The sequence below is a fragment of the Bombina bombina genome, chromosome 1 (assembly GCF_027579735.1).
Source record: "Bombina bombina isolate aBomBom1 chromosome 1, aBomBom1.pri, whole genome shotgun sequence".
Classification (NCBI taxonomy): domain Eukaryota; kingdom Metazoa; phylum Chordata; class Amphibia; order Anura; family Bombinatoridae; genus Bombina; species Bombina bombina.
The window spans coordinates 925,119,772-925,137,004 of record NC_069499.1 but is presented as its reverse complement, the minus strand read 5'-3'; positions in this window follow the sequence as shown (position 1 = coordinate 925,137,004).

Below are 17,233 nucleotides of genomic sequence, written 5' to 3'. Positions count from 1 at the left end.
CCCACCAGCTACAGTCTAAAATTTATGAGAATTGCTAATTTAAGGCTTATTTGTGTATATGAATTAGCTGATTTTGTGTTTTAAATCCCCCACCAAATAAAATGGGCTGAGCTTGTAGGTATCATCAGATCACATTACTTTATCACCTTGTGTACATATACCTGCTTTTTTATCTTATATCTGTCCATTAACTAATCACCAATACTTGGAGAAAACAATGGAAAATTAACATTCTATTACCTTATCTCTTCTATAACCCACTGGGAGTGTAATTTCTTCTACTGGCTGTGTCAACAAAGCTTGGCCTTGAGGCCAGAAACTTTCAGGATGGGTGGGGATATCACAGGCTAAATACCCTATTTCATATGCCAATTTAAGGTTAATGGAAATACTTGTAAACAATTTAATAACCTCCAGCAGGCAAAGTGGATCATCGGGAACAAATCAAAGGGAGAAAACCTTTGCGTAAACCGTCCCTTTAAGATAAAAAGTATGGAAAATACTACCAATAGGATCTGACACAGACCTGGAAATCTCCTCACCAGAGAGAATACAATATTGCCCTTAAAGTATATATAACAAGCACTATAAACATAGGCGGTATACAAGATAGCATTTATAGTGATCACTCAGATGGGTAGAGTGCCCTGCCCAGAGTTGCACTGTTGTAGTCGGCCCTTATGAAGGTGATCTCATAGGATATTAAAGTAACCCTGTTAGTGTCACTAGATTCTACATAACCGAAAGAATGATGTTGCCGTCATCACTGTGAATCTCTTCATAATGAACGAGATTGGAATATTTGCACTCCTATACTACAGTATAGATGAAAGAACATCCTCTATATCATGATATATATCCTCCAGAGGTAGGCTGACCATATTGCCGCTTTAAAAAGGGACACATATGAAAAATACATATGTCAGGGCTGTTAAAAGAAATGTTTTGAATAATTGTTCCATTATAAGAACCCTGACATATGCATTTTTCATATCTGTCCCTTTTTTTTAAAACGGCAATATGGTCAGCCTATCGAAACCTTAGAGAAGGATAAACATTCACCAAGAAATAATTGTATGAACCTCAAATACAATGTATTTCTTAAATATTATAAATTATATAAATATTTGTATGACATCATATACATCTATAATATATATCCTTCATAGGCATCAAAACATGAAAGACAGAAAAAAATCTTACTTAGATGCAAAAATACATTTAATTGCCACTAGATGGCAGACAAAGCAAGGGATCCTATGAATTAAAAGCAAAAGCGTTCTAAGCTCTTAAGGCAGAGCAGAGAGTGTAAACCATCACACCAGGAGAATTAGTACTAACAAACATGAAAATTTAAAATATATATAATATTTATATCACCTTTGGGACCAAACTTTTCCATGAGGAGAGAAAACACAAACCCCCTCTGTAAAGAGAAAAACTTCCTGATAGCTTAGCGATCCCCAAGAAGGAGTATCATCTATATTCCCTTAGTCAGCAAAGATATAATAATTTTATGAAACTACTGTAGCTGACTGATTCAGCAAATGTTAGACCTTAGACTCGCCACTGATCTGGAAGAGAGCGAGATTGCGCCAAAAAGACCAGCAGCGGGAAAGTTAACTCTGCCAACGCCGGATCTCACATAGAGTCCCCCCTTAGAGGCTGAATTATCAAAGGTCTTGCGGACCTGATCCAACAGTGCGGATCAGGTCCGCAAGACCTCGCTGAATGCGGAGAGCAATACACTCTCCGTATTCAGCATTGCACCAGCAGGTCACAAGAGCTGCAGGTGAAACGCCGCCCCCTGAAGATTCACGGCCAATCGGTCGCCAGCAGGGAGGTGTCAATCAACCCGATTGTACTCGATCAGGTTGAATTGTGGCGATTCCTGTCCGCCTGCTCAGAGCAAGCAGACAGGGTTATGGAGCAGCGGTCTTTAGACCACTGCTTCATAACTGCTGTTTCTGGCGAGTCTGAAGACCATTCGGAGCTTGATAAATGGGCTCTTAGAGTCAATCAGGATATAAAAACTTGGAACTCTATTAAGGTGCAGTTTAAAGTTTCCCTTTATATTCACTAAAGTATTACAGCACTATGCCCAGTGTAAAGAAAAATCCCCTCACTATGCGCACCCACATACACAAGTGTAGGAAGCAGGATCACAATATAATCACTGTAATGACAGTGAGGAGTCATTACGACATCTGAGAATGAAAGGGACATGTACCCAAAGTGCCACCCTAAAGTCAGGAAGTACGGGGCACTCTAAGGGAAAAGGAGTTTAAGCATACTCTGAAATTTTTCACCGGAACTGCAGAAAATAAAAGTAGGAACTGTTGCTGAACCCTCATTTGAAAAGGCTCTGTAGCTCCATATAGGCATATGGCCTGTGTATCCATAATACACCCCAGATTTGCTTCTGCAGATACTTGCGTTAATCAACCATAAATCCCAGCCCAAAGAAAACTTTCTACGGCAAATACCACCCACGGATTTTGACCCCGGACAGTGGACTGCCTCTACCACGTGGGGACCCAGTGTAACGGCAACCTAGTTTAACCGTACAAACTACAATACCCTTACCTCCAGGGCCGGATTTCCCATTAGGTAAAGTAGGCATGTGCCTACAGGCGCATTGCAGAGAGGAGCGCCTGCCTGTAGTCAGTGTATTAAAAATAAATAAATTCTGAGAGCATTAATTTTAGTAAAAATTGTGCTGCCAGCTGCTTACAGAGTCGAGTGTTTCATTGGGAATATGTTACAGCAGTCCAGGGAGCCATGAAAGAGAGAGGGGCGAAGATTAAAACTAAACCCCTCCCATTTTTGCCAGACATGTTTACTGTTAGTTTCACTTTTATTTTCTGTACTTCTGTTGCATCCCTCACACAGCCAAGCTCCATGCTGATAACTGTGGTGCAGACACTTTTTGTTGAAGGAATGAAGGCTTCAGGACAGGTTAGGGCTGTGCAAGGCTTCTAATGCTGCCTAGAATGACAACATAACAAGCAGAGCACACTTTAACCCCTTGGCTACCAGAGAGGATTGCAGTGTATTCACATGTTATGTGCTTTAGTGCATTTTGACAGCCAAGGGGTTAAATTCTGCTTCAGTATGTATGTTTTTGTTCTATAAAGGCCTTGGAGGTGAGGAGGTTATGTGGGACTAGCTGCTCTGCTCTTTATTACAAATTGCCGATTGTGATTATCAGCATTTAGGGCACTTTGACAACGATGTTTGTAGATTGTAAGGCTGTTGCTATAAATGAAGAGCTTGATTACTAAAGGTTAACTAGAAAAATAAAAACGTGTAGGTGTGTAAACAACTCACATGGCATATTTGTGTGTATGTATATATATATATATATATATATATATATATATATATACACACATACATACATACATAGATCGCATTAAAAATTGTCCATCTGTTTTTTATCTAGTGAGAATATTGCCGAGTAGAATAAACAGCTTTCCATAACCCCCCCTCCCCCCCATTTGTGATAGAAAATCCCATGTATGCGCTATAGAAAGGCTTCTGAATTTCACAGGTCTAAATAGTTTCCCAGTGACGTATGCGGCCAGGTATGTGATGACGCTGGCACGCATGCGCATTAGGGCCAAAATGTGTACAACAGCTGATGTAACGTCACAGGAAGTGACATGGTTCGCTCTTTTCAAAAGTTCGACCCCTTTACAGAACACCGCCAAGACTGACGATGGCCCTTTAAGGTTTGTAGGGATCGAATGCATTTATGTCCCACCTTGATGGGTGACGCTGATGCTAGAAAGATTTTTACGAGTACACTTGTTAAAGGGATATTAAACATTAAATAAATACTAGATAGAATGATGCATTCAAAGAAAAGATTAGACTGAGAATAAAATGTAGATGTATTTTTTTAAAGTTTCATTAGTTGTTTAAATATTGACAAAACAAATGTAAAGTTGTATCGTCTATAACAAATTGGGAACTGCCATGTTATAACTTAGGTTACCTTTTCTGCTGTGGCCAATAAGGGACAGTTTTTAATAGGTCACTATAGTCTGCAGCCAATGACTGTGTGAAATATAACAGTGTTCTGCAGATACTGGTGCTGGTGTTACTTTGAGTGCATATTGACTATAGAGGTTGTTGCAGCTACCTCTTGCACTCCGTCTTGATAAAGGCCTAGATGAAGGCCGAAACGCGTCGACTGATTTTTGGTAAGCCCTATTCCATTTATGCACTACTTATTTGGAGTTATCTGCACTATATTTGTTTTTCACATTTTTAGGTGGATACCGTTTCTCCTTTTTGTTCACATGGACATTTGATCATCAGGTTCACTTTGATGGGCCCCACATCTCTTCATCCCTCATATATATGAACAAAGCAACGCTCCTGGATATCAGTTGAACATTGTTTGATCCATATAGGATCTGGGTGACTATTTTTTCTTTACAGCACTTTCTTTACAGCACTTTTGATACTTTTTTAATTTTTGCATATTTTTTGATTGATGACATTTACACTTTCACACTCCACTTTTTACATATTTTTTCATATTTTTAATATTTTTAATTTTTAATTTTGTTCTTTTTTCTGCTATCACCATTTTTCATAACCAGTCTTTTTTTGCACTGATCACTTTTTTAACCACGGATTGACACCATCACACAGAAATTTATATCAGGAGGTTTTCATATTTCCCACTCCAGCCTTTGACCCATCACCATTTGAACTTTTGCTATTTGGACTTAATTATCTCTTTACTATCTCTTTACTGTTTCTTTTTTTGGAGCCTGTGACTTATTTTTTTGGAGCCTGTGACTTATTTATTTGTTCTCCTATCTCTTACCAATACTCATTGTTTTTATTACTGTTTTTACTACTGTTTTATATATACCTACTGAATTGTCATATACGGTATATGCTTTTTATTGTACAACATTTTATCATGGATCCATGAATTGTACTTACTTGATTTGTTGTAATATATTTGCAAGTTATTAAATTAGTTTTTATCTCAAACTAACTGTCATCACCTTAGCATCCCTTTGCCTCCATTGGTAGGAGCTTGGGGGTATCTCATTTTTTATTCAATGTAATGGGTAAGGAAATATAAATGAAGTGAATAAGGAAAGAATGAAAGAGACATTCCAGCCAAAAATGGAATGTACACAGGTGTATTTCAGTTTTGAATAGAAGCATTTTTGCAGTATACATGTATTAGCAAAAAATATTTCAAGAGTGTACTTAAGTATGCTCCATGCACCAGCATTTTAAACACAGCACTTGCTCAGAGAGCCTAAGGTGCTTGTATAATTTGGTAATGACTCAATTTGCATAATTGCTGACATGAAACAAGCCCCACTGGTGTTTGAGCAGCTGCAGTATTACAAATGCTGGTGCACTGAGAATATCTAGCCATGCTTCACATGTATGTGCAGAGAAAAATGTTAAAGGGACACTGAACCCAAATTTGTTCATTTGTAATTCAGAAAGAGCATGCAATTTTAAGCAACTTTCTAATTTACTCATATTATCAATTTTTATTCGTTCTCTTGCTATCATTATTTGAAAAAGAAGGCATCTAAGCTTTTTTTTGTTTTCAGTACTCTGGACAGCACTTTTTTATTGGTGGATGAATTTAACCACCAATCAGCAAGGACAACCCAGGTTGTTCACCAAAAATGGGCCGGCATCTAAACTTACATTCTTGCATTTCAAATAAAGATACCAAGAGAATGAAGAAAATTTGATAATAGGAGTAAATTCGAAATTTGCATAAAATTTCATGCTCAATCTGAATCACGAAATTAAATTTTTGGGTACAGTGTCCCTTAAACACTTAAAGGGATACTAAAGCCAATTTTTTTCTTTCATGATTCAGATAAAGCAACTTTCTAATTTACTCCTATTATCATTTTTTATTCATTTTCTTGCTATCTTTATTTGAAAAAGAAGGCATCTAAGCTAAGGAGCCAGCCAATTTTTGGTTCAGACTCTGGACAGCACTTGTTTAATGGTGGGTGCATTTAGCCACCAATCAGCAAACACAACCCAGGTTGTGAACCAAAAATGATCTGGCATCTAAACTTGCATTCTTGCTTTTCAAATAAAGATTGCAAGAGAATGAAGAAAAAATTATATTAGGAGTAAATTAGAAAGTTGCTTAGAATTGCATGCTCTATCTGAATCAAAGAGAAAAAAAAATTGGGTTCAGTGTCCCTTTAAACAGTAATAGCTTTTACTGAACACATTTTTTACCAATATGTATATTGTAATTTGTAAATATGTTTCTATGCAAAGAGGTAATTAATCTATGTGCATTTTACATTTGACCGGAATGTCCCTTTAAAGGTACAGTAAACTCTAAAACTGCTTATCATGCAATTAATAAATAAATTAATTAAATAAAAAACAAACATGCTCAATTATTTCTGCATGAAAAAACAGGTTATATTAAAGGACTATGAAATACAGTAGATTTGCACAATCAACTTACAATAATATAATAAAAAGCAAATGCAATAACACTTCAAATGAGCCTGAATTTCACATGAGTAGTAGATATTTTTTCATACATATTTTAAAGTAATTTCCATTTTCCCTGCTCCTCTGTCAAGTGAAAGGCATCAACCAATCACAAAACACATATACACACATATATATATATATATATATATATATATATATATATATATATATATATATATATACACACACATACATATATACATATACATACACACACACACATACACTTAAGTTCTCTTTGTATCCTTTATTAGAGAGTAATCCTAGGTGAGTTCAGGAGCATGCATTTAAGTAATATGTTTTAAAAATATATATTTAACGTGTATTTTTCTCTATTTTATACTTTTTAATTAATTTTATGGGGTTCATTTATTAAGCAGCGGACCACTGCTTCTTAACTTGTCCACCACCTTTTAGGTGGCGGACTGAAATCATCCTGATCCAGTCGGAATGATTGACGACCCCTGCTAGCGGCCAATTGGCCGCCAGTGATCAGGGGGCGGCATTGCACAAGCATTTCACCAGAAATGCTTGTGCAATGTTAAATGCAGACAGCGTATGCTGTCAGCATTTAGCGAGGTTGAGCACACATGATTCGCTACAGGGAATCATGTCTGCTTGCCGTTATTAAATCTACCCCTATGAAGCAATATGAAGAAGGAGGGGAAGAGAAACATAGATATGTGTATTTATATCGAGTCGTAAGAGATTGATGGAAAGAGAGAATTTAAAGGGACAGTCTAGTATAAATTAAACTTTCATTATTCAGATAGGACTTTTAATTTTAATCAACTTTCCAATTTACTTTTATCATCAAATTTGCTTTTTTCTCTTGGTATTCTTAGTTTAAACTAAACATAGGTAGGCTCATATGCTAATTTCTACGCTTTTTAGGGCTGCCTCTTATCACATGCTTTTTAAATCTCTTTTCAACACAAAGAGACAGAAAGTACATGTGGGCCATATAGATAATACTGTGTTCAGGCACAGGGGGTTATTTAGGATTTAGCACAAAACAATGCTAAATTTAAGACAATAGATAATAAACAGTCAGTCATGTGATCAGGGGGCTGGAAGAAGGTTCCTAAATACAAGGTAATCACAGAGGTAAAAAGTGTATTAATATAACTGTGTTGGTTATGCAAAACCGGGGAATGGGTAATAAAGGGATTATCTATCTTAAAACAATAACAATTCTATGGTAGACTGTCCCGTTAAGGAAAGAGGTTTTAGACCTTTAATGTTGCACTTAATTCCCAACATTTCATGGAAAACTTCTAGGACAATGAGGCCTGAGCAAGGCATGCGGGCAGATTCATGGGAGGGGGCATAACACTAGGGGCAGAGTCACTGGTGTCAGTTAGTGGATGCATTGTGTGGAGTCTGGAAGCTCCCTTACCACTTGGGAAACCAGGACATTTAGAACAATGGGAAAGCTGTAGTCGGGACAGAAGGGGAACCTCCCATTCTTTTACAATGATCCCACAGTACTTCCAAGAAATATGATTCCTAGTAAATCATTATATTGCTTATTCCTACTGTAAATGTGCAAGAACCTAAACATATACACATCTGCTCAACAAGCAAAATCCTTGCACTCCATTGAAGCCAAAATTACCAAGATGTAAGCACTTGAAAGGTAAATTTAGTCATCCTAGAACATGCATACAAACCTGGTAATTAACTGCACTCGCAGAAAGGACTGGATGCATGTCCCATGACTGGGTAGCACCCTAAGAGAAAACTGGATGCACGTCCCTTAACAAAGACATCTTTGGATACTTTGCCCTGTTTAATTGTGCAGTATTCTGGAGATTCAGAGGCTGTCCAATGTGTAAGCAGTTCTCTCTCTTATGGAAAGAAATAGCTTATCTTAAAGATAAAATAAATAACGTGTCTGTTTGCTCCAAGCAGCCTCCTAAGAAAGAAAAGCCTTACCCGAGAGACTAAGGAAAGGAGATGGACAACTGTTGATTCAGGAAGCGTAAGAACAGTAGAACAAAGACATACGCCTAATCCTCTGCCTTTGAACAACTCCTATGCTTCTCTTGCTGCTGGCACCTGTGATGAGAGCGCAGCTGCTAGTACTTCTTAAAGTGTAACACACAAGTCTGAGTTTCTCGTATCTGAATCTGTAAACAAGAAAACCAGGGTACGAACTGCAAATGTACATTTCTGTTAGACATTGCTAATATGCGACTTCATTTTAAGAAATGTACAGATAGATGATAAAGGAGATGTGAGAGAGGTTAGATGTCTTCCAGGTGCTACTGCTCACAGAGATTTAAATCTTATTTCAAGAATTATTAAGGCAGCTAGAAAGGACAGGGAGTTAGATGTAATTGTTCACCTATGTACACATGATCTGGCTAGTAATGATGTTGCAAAAGGAGTTTTTTAAATTAAGAAATAGTTTAGATCATGTGACTTCATCTGTGTATTTTTCTGCTGTTTTTCCTGTGTATGGACAGGAAGTAGGAAGAATGCAGCGTATAACAGAATTTAACTCCTGGTTAGGGAAGTGATGCAGGGAGAGGGAATATGGCTTTGTCCGCCATCAAAGCCCTGTTTGGCACAATAGTAGATTGTATAAGAGGGATAGTTTGCATTTGGGTTTTAAAGGGATAGGAATTCTGAGTAAAAAATAAGCAGCAATTTAAACTAGAGAAGGGGGCAGTGTTAATATGTCCAACTGTCCCCCAGAGCATGACCGAAGTGTTAACCAAAGTTTACATTTTAGTGTATTTAAAGATAAAAACACAACATTTATGAGTAAGGCTTTGAATAACATAAGCAGGGGATGTAGTGACCATAGAAAAGGATCCAGCAATTCTAATAATGTTCTTCGTGCAATGTGCACAAATGCTGGCAGTTAATTACTAAATTAATTACCTGAACTTACTGCACAAAATTATTCAAGGTAAGTTAGATTTGGTATCTATAACAGACATGGTGCAATGATTCTCATGACTGGGACTCACCTGGCTATATTTTGTTTAAAAAAAAAAAAAAAAAAAGGGAGGAGGAGCTCTGTATGTGAAAGAAAATATTAAAGTTGCTAAAATTATAGAAACCAATGTCAATGTAGAAAGTGTTTAGGCAACTATTAAAACTGAATGAAAACAGGTGTTTAGAATAAGGGTACTATATAGGCCTTGACTACAGGATGAACTATAAACTTAAAATTACAATGAAGGGAAAGGTTATAGTAGTGGGGGACTTTAACCCCTAGATACAAAAGCACTGCCTTTAGGACATCATGGAACATCCTAATTTTTGCAACGTCCTGCTCCCTTCCTTGTAAAAACCCTGGAGGATCTGACTGGGGGATGTGTCTTGCAATGCAGGCAGTCCCCCAGGAGCCAATCAGTGCTGTTTGGAGTCACATGATTGCAGTGGAGATAATGTGACATCCTGTCTGCACAGATGATTACATCTTGATTATAGACATTTACCTGCATCCTGAAGGGGTTAATATGCCTGATGTAGACTGGGAGGTACCAGTTGCTAAATCAACTAGAAGTATATACTGCAATCTTTGCAAGGGGAATCTCTTGCACAACTGGTAAAAGAACCAACCAAAGGAGCTATATTATATTTAGTTCTTACAAACAGTGATAGTATCTGAAGTGTTTGTGGCATACCTCCCAACATTTCAAAAGAGGTACCCCCCGCGGCAAAAATTTGAAAGGGGCGGGGCTTAAAAAAACATAAGACCAAAGTAATATAAATATAATTCTAAATAAAGTCATATCTTTTAATACTCTTACGGCTAGATTTAGAGTTTTGCGTTAGAAGGGGTGCATTAGCTACGCGTGCTTTTTTTCCTCTGCACCTTTTAAATACCGCTGGTATTTAGAGTTCACAGAATGGCTGCGTTAGGCTCCAAAAAGGGAGCGTACAGGCATATTTACCGCCACTGCAACTCTCAATACCAGCGGTGCTTACGGACGCGGCCAGCTTCAAAAACGTGCTCGTGCACGATTCCCCCATAGGAAACAATGGGGCAGTTTGAGCTGAAAAAAAACCTAACACCTGCAAAAAAGCAGCGTTCAGCTCCTAACGCAGCCCCATTGTTTCCTATGGGGAAACACTCTCTAAGTCTGCACCTAACACCCTAACATGAACCCCGAGTCTAAACACCCCTAACCTTACACTTATTAACCCCTAATCTGCCGCCCCCGCTATCGCTGACACCTGCATTACACTTTTAACCCCTAATCTGCCGCTCCGTACATTGCCGCAACCTACATTACCCCTATGTACCCCTAATCTGCTGCCCCTAACACCGTCGACCTCTATATTATAATTATTAACCCCTAATCTGCCCCCCCCCCACGTCGCCGCCACCTACCTACAATTATTAACCCCTAATCTGCCGACCGGACATCACCGCTACTATAATAAAGTTATTAACCCCTAATCCGCCTCACTCCCGCCTCAAAAACCCTATAATAAATAGTATTAACCCCTAATCTGCCCTCCCTAACATCGCCGACACCTAACTTCAATTATTAACCCCTAATCTGCCGACCGGACCTCGCCGCTACTCTAATAAATGGATTAACCCCTAAAGCTAAGTCTAACCCTAACACTAACACCCCCCTAAGTTAAATATAATTTTTATCTAACGAAAAAAAATAACTCTTATTAAATAAATGAATCCTATTTAAAGCTAAATACTTACCTGTAAAATAAACCCTAATATAGCTACAATATAACGAATAATTATATTGTAGCTATTTTAGGATTAATATTTATTTTACAGGCAACTTTGTATTTATTTTAACTAGGTACAATAGCTGTTCCGATCAGCCAATAGAATGCGAGCTCAATCTGATTGGCTGATTGGATCAGCCAATCGGATTGAACTTGAATCTGATTGGCTGATTCCATCAGCCAATCAGAATTTTCCTACCTTAATTCCGATTGGCTGATAGAATCCTATCAGCCAATCGGAATTCGAGGGACGCCATCTTGGATGACGTCCCTTAAAGGAACTGTCATTCGTCGGGAAGTCATTGGCCAGGATGGATGTTCCGCGTTGGCGGGATGAAGATGGAGCCGGAAGAAAGAAGATTGAAGATGCCGCTTGATAGAAGACTTCAGCCGGATGATGGATCTCTTCAGCCCCTGCTTGGATCAAGACTTCAGCCAGATCATGGATCTCTTCAGCCCCCGCTTGGATCAAGACTTCAGCCGGATCATGGACCTCTTCAGCCCGATGATGGACCTCTTCAGCCCCCGCTTGGGCTTGGATGAAGATTTCGGAGCCTCTTCTGGACGGATCGGTGATACCCGGCGTGGTGAAGATAAGGTAGGGAGATCTTCAGGGGCTTAGTGTTAGGTTTATTTAAGGGGGGTTTGGGTTAGATTAGAGGTATGTGGGTGGTGGGTTGTAATGTTGGGGGGGTATTGTATGTTTTTTTTTACAGGCAAAATAGCTGTTTTCTTTGGGGCATGCCCCACAAAAGGCCCTTTTAAGGGCTGGTAAGGTAAAAGAGCTTTTCAATTTTTATTTTAGAATAGGGTAGGGCATTTTTTTATTTTGGGGGGCTTTGTTATTTTATTAGGGGGCTTAGAGTAGGTGTAATTAGCTTAAAATTGTTGCAATATTTTTATAATGTTTGTAAATTATTTTTTTATTTTTTGTAACTTAGTTCTTTTTTTATTTTTTGTACTTTAGTTAGTTTATTTAATTGTATTTATTTGTAGGTATTTTATTTAACCCCTTAATGACCGGACCATTTTTCAATTTTCTTACCCTTAATGACAATGGCTATTTTTACATTTCTGCGGTGTTTGTGTTTAGCTGTAATTTTCCTCTTACTCATTTACTGTACCCACACATATTATATACCGTTTTTCTCGCCATTAAATGGACTTTCTAAAGATACCATTATTTTCATCATATCTTATAATTTACTATAAAAAAAATATAAAATATGAGGAAAAAATTGAAAAAAACACACTTTTTCTAACTTTGACCCCCAAAATCTGTTACACATCTACAATCACCAAAAAACACCCATGCTAAATAGTTTCTAAATTTTGTCCTGAGTTTAGAAATACCCAATGTTAACATGTTCTTTACTTTTTTTGCAAGTTATAGGGCCATAAATACAAGTAGCACTTTGCTATTTCCAAACAACTTTTTTTCAAAATTAGCGCTAGTTACATTGGAACCCTGATATCTGTCAGGAATACCTGAATATCCCTTGACATGTATATATTTTTTTTTAGAAGACAACCCAAAGTATTGATCTAGGCCCATTTTGGTATATTTCATGCCACCATTTCACCGCCAAATGTCATCAAATAAAAAAATAAGTTCACTTTTTCACAAATTTTGTCACAAACTTTAGGTTTCCCACTGAAATTATTTACAAACAGCTTGTGCAATTAAGGCACAAATGGTTGTAAATGCTTCTTTGGGATCCCCTTTGTTCAGAAATAGCAGACTTATATGGCTTTGGCATTGCTTTTTGGTAATTAGAAGGCCACTAAATGCTGCTGCGCACCACACGTAAATTATGCCCAGCAGTGAAGGGGTTAATTAGGTAGGTTGTAGGGAGCTTGCAGGGTTAATTTTAGCTTTAGGGTAGAGATCAGCCTCCCACCTGACACATCCCACCCCCTGATCCCTCCCAAACAGTTCTCTTCCCTCCCCCACCCCACAATTGTCCCCGCCATCTTAAGTACTGGCAGAAAGTCTGCCAGTACTAAATAAAAGGAGTTTTTCTTTTTTTTAATAAAAAAAATTAAAATGTTTTAGCTGTGATGGACTCCTGCCTTAGCCCCAACCTCCATGATCCCCCCCCCCCCAGCTCTCTAACCCTCTCCCCTACCTAATTGCCGCCATCTTGGGTACTGGCAGCTGTCTGCCAGTACCCAATTTGCCCCCAAAACAAGTGTTTTTTTTGCAATTTATTGCCAGTTTACATTTTTCTGTAGTGTAGCAGCCCCCCACAATACCCCAACCCCCTCCCCCTCCCAGATCCTTATATATTTATTTATATTTTACTTTTATACCCCCTTCCTTTCTCATTGGTGGCAGTGGGCATGTAATCGGGCGCGCACGCGCGCCCCCGCGCGCCCCCCCGCGCGCCCCCGCACGCTCCCGGCACCCGGCGTGCACATAGCACTTACAGGAACCGGATGCCGGGTAGCGATGGGCCGCCCACCCGCCTCCCTGATGTGCTCCCACCCACCAACGAACCGGCACCATCGCTACCGGTGCAGAGAGGGCCACAGAGTGGCTCTCTCTGCATCGGAGTCTTCTAAATGGTATTGCAGGATGCCTCCATATGGAGGCATCACTGCAATACCCTGAGAGCTGCTGGAAGCGATTGCGATCGCTTCCAGCACTCTCTTAGACAAGTGACGTACCAGGTACGTCCATTGTCACTAACTGCAAGTTTTTGCAGGACGTACCTGGTACGTCACTTGTCATTAAGGGGTTAATTAATTTATTGATAGTGTAGTGTTAGGTTTAATTGTAGATAATTGTAGGTATTTAATTTAATTAATTTATTGATTGTGTAGTGTTAGGTTTAATTGTAACTTAGGTTAGGATATATTTTACAGGTAATTTTGTAATTATTTTAACTAAGTAGCTATTAAATAGTTATTAACTATTTAATAGCTATTGTACCTAGTTAAAATAAATACAAAGTTGCCTGTAAAATAAATATTAATCCTAAAATAGCTACAATATAATTATTCGTTATATTGTAGCTATATTAGGGTTTATTTTACAGGTAAATATTTAGCTTTAAATAGGATTCATTTATTTAATAATAAATAATTTTTTCGTTAGATAAAAATTATATTTAACTTAGGGGGGTGTTGGTGTTAGGGTTAGACTTAGCTTTAGGGGTTAATCCATTTATTAGAGTAGCGGCGAGGTCCCGTCGGCAGATTAGGGGTTAATAATTGAAGTTAGGTGTCGGCGATGATAGGGAGGGCAGATTAGGGGTTAATACTATTTATTATAGGGTTTTTGAAGCGGGAGTGAGGCGGATTAGGGGTTAATAACTTTATTATAGTAGCGGTGATGTCCGGTCGGCAGATTAGGGGTTAATAATTGTAGGTAGGTGGCGGCGACATTGGGGGCGGCAGATTAGGGGTTAATAAATATAATATAGGGGTCAGCGGTGTTAGGGGCAGCAGATTAGGGGTACATAGGGATAACGTAGGTTGCGGCGGTGTGCGGTCCGCAGATTAGGGGTTAAAAACATTTATTAGAGTGGCGGCGATGTGGGGGGACCTCGGTTTAGGGGTGCATAGGTAGTTTATGGGTGTTAGTGTACTTTAGAGCACAGTAGTTAAGAGCTTTATGAACCGGCGTTAGCCCAAAAAGCTCTTAACTCCTGGCTTTTCTCTGCGGCTGGAGTTTTGTCGTTAGAGTTCTAACTCTCACTCCAGCCAAGACTCTAAATACCAGCGTTAGAAAGATCCCATTGAAAAGATAGGATACGCAAATGGCGTAGGGGGATCTGCGGTATGGAAAAGTTGCGGCTGGAAAGTGAGCATTAGACCCTTACCTACACAAATCTAAATACCAGCGGTAGCCCAAAACCAGCGTTAGTAGCCGCTGGTTTTGACAGCTAACGCAAAACTCTAAATCTAGGCGTTAGGCAGCAAATCAAACACAAGCTCAAACCACCGGTATAGCTATGTGAGCTCTGTATTTAACCTTTGCAGAGACATTGCTAAATATTTTTATCTTAATTGGACATTAAATAATAGATTCTTTAAAACTGCTCTCTGCATTCCCCATTAATATTCTAGATTCTGGCCTTTAAAGTCAGCAAAAATGCTCAGTAACACAAGCTACACATATACATGTACACACACTCAAATACACATAAACACATACTACATAGCATACACTTACACATGCAGATACACACACTACATAGCATACACTTATATAAGCAGATACACACACTACATAGCATACACTTATATAAGCAGATACACACACTACATAGTATACACTTATACATGCAGATACACACACTACATAGCATACACTTATACATGCAGATACACACACTACATAGCATACACTTATACAGGCAGATGCACACACACTACATAGCTTACACAGATACACACTACACAGCATACACCTATATATGCAGATACACACACTTATACATACAGATACACACACACTACACAGCATACACTTATACATGCAGATAAACACACACACTACATAGCATACACTTATACATACAGATACACACACTACATAGCATACACTTATACAGGCAGATAAACACACACATTAAATAGCATACACTTATACATGCAGATAAACACACACACTACATAGCATACACTTATACATACAGATACACACACACACACACTACATAGCATACACTTATACATGCAGATAAACACACACACACTACATAGCATACACTTATACATACAGACACACACACACACTACATAGCATACACTTATACAAGCAGATAAACACACACACTACATAGCATACACTTATACATGCAGATACACACACTACATAGCATACACTTATACATGCAGATACACACACTACATAGCATACACTTATACAGGCAGATGCACACACACTACATAGCTTACACAGATACACACTACACAGCATACACCTATATATGCAGATACACACACTTATACACACACTTATACACAGCATACACTTATACATGCAGATAAACACACACACTACATAGCATACACTTATACATACAGATACACACACACACACACACACACACACACTACATAGCATACACTTATACAGGCAGATAAACACACACATTACATAGCATACACTTATACATGCAGATAAACACACACACTACATAGCATACACTTATACATACAGATACACACACACACACTACATAGCATACACTTATACATGCAGATAAACACACACACACTACATAGCATACACTTATACATACAGACACACACACACACTACATAACATACACTTATACAAGCAGATAAACACACACACTACATAGCATACACTTATACATGCAGATAAACACACACACTACATAGCTTACACTTATACATGCAGATACACACACACTACAGGGAGTGCAGAATTATTAGGCAAATGAGTATTTTGACCACATCATCCTCTTTATGCATGTTGTCTTACTCCAAGCTGTATAGGCTCGAAAGCCTACTACCAATTAAGCATATTAGGTGATGAGCATCTCTGTAATAAGAAGGGGTGTGGTCTAATGACATCAACACCCTATATCAGGTGTGCATAATTATTAGGCAACTTCCTTTCCTTTGGCAAAATGGGTCAAAAGAAGGACTTGACAGGCTCCGAAAAGTCAAAAATAGTGAGATATCTTGCAGAGGGATGCAGCACTCTTAAAATTGCAAAGCTTCTGAAGCGTGATCATCGAACAATCAAGCGTTTCATTCAAAATAGTCAACAGGGTCGCAAGAAGCGTGTGGAAAAACCAAGGCGCAAAATAACTGCCCATGAACTGAGAAAAGTCAAGCGTGCAGCTGCCAAGATGCCACTTGCCACCAGTTTGGCCATATTTCAGAGCTGCAACATCACTGGAGTGCCCAAAAGCACAAGGTGTGCAATACTCAGAGACATGGCCAAGGTAAGAAAGGCTGAAAGACGACCACCACTGAACAAGACACACAAGCTGAAACGTCAAGA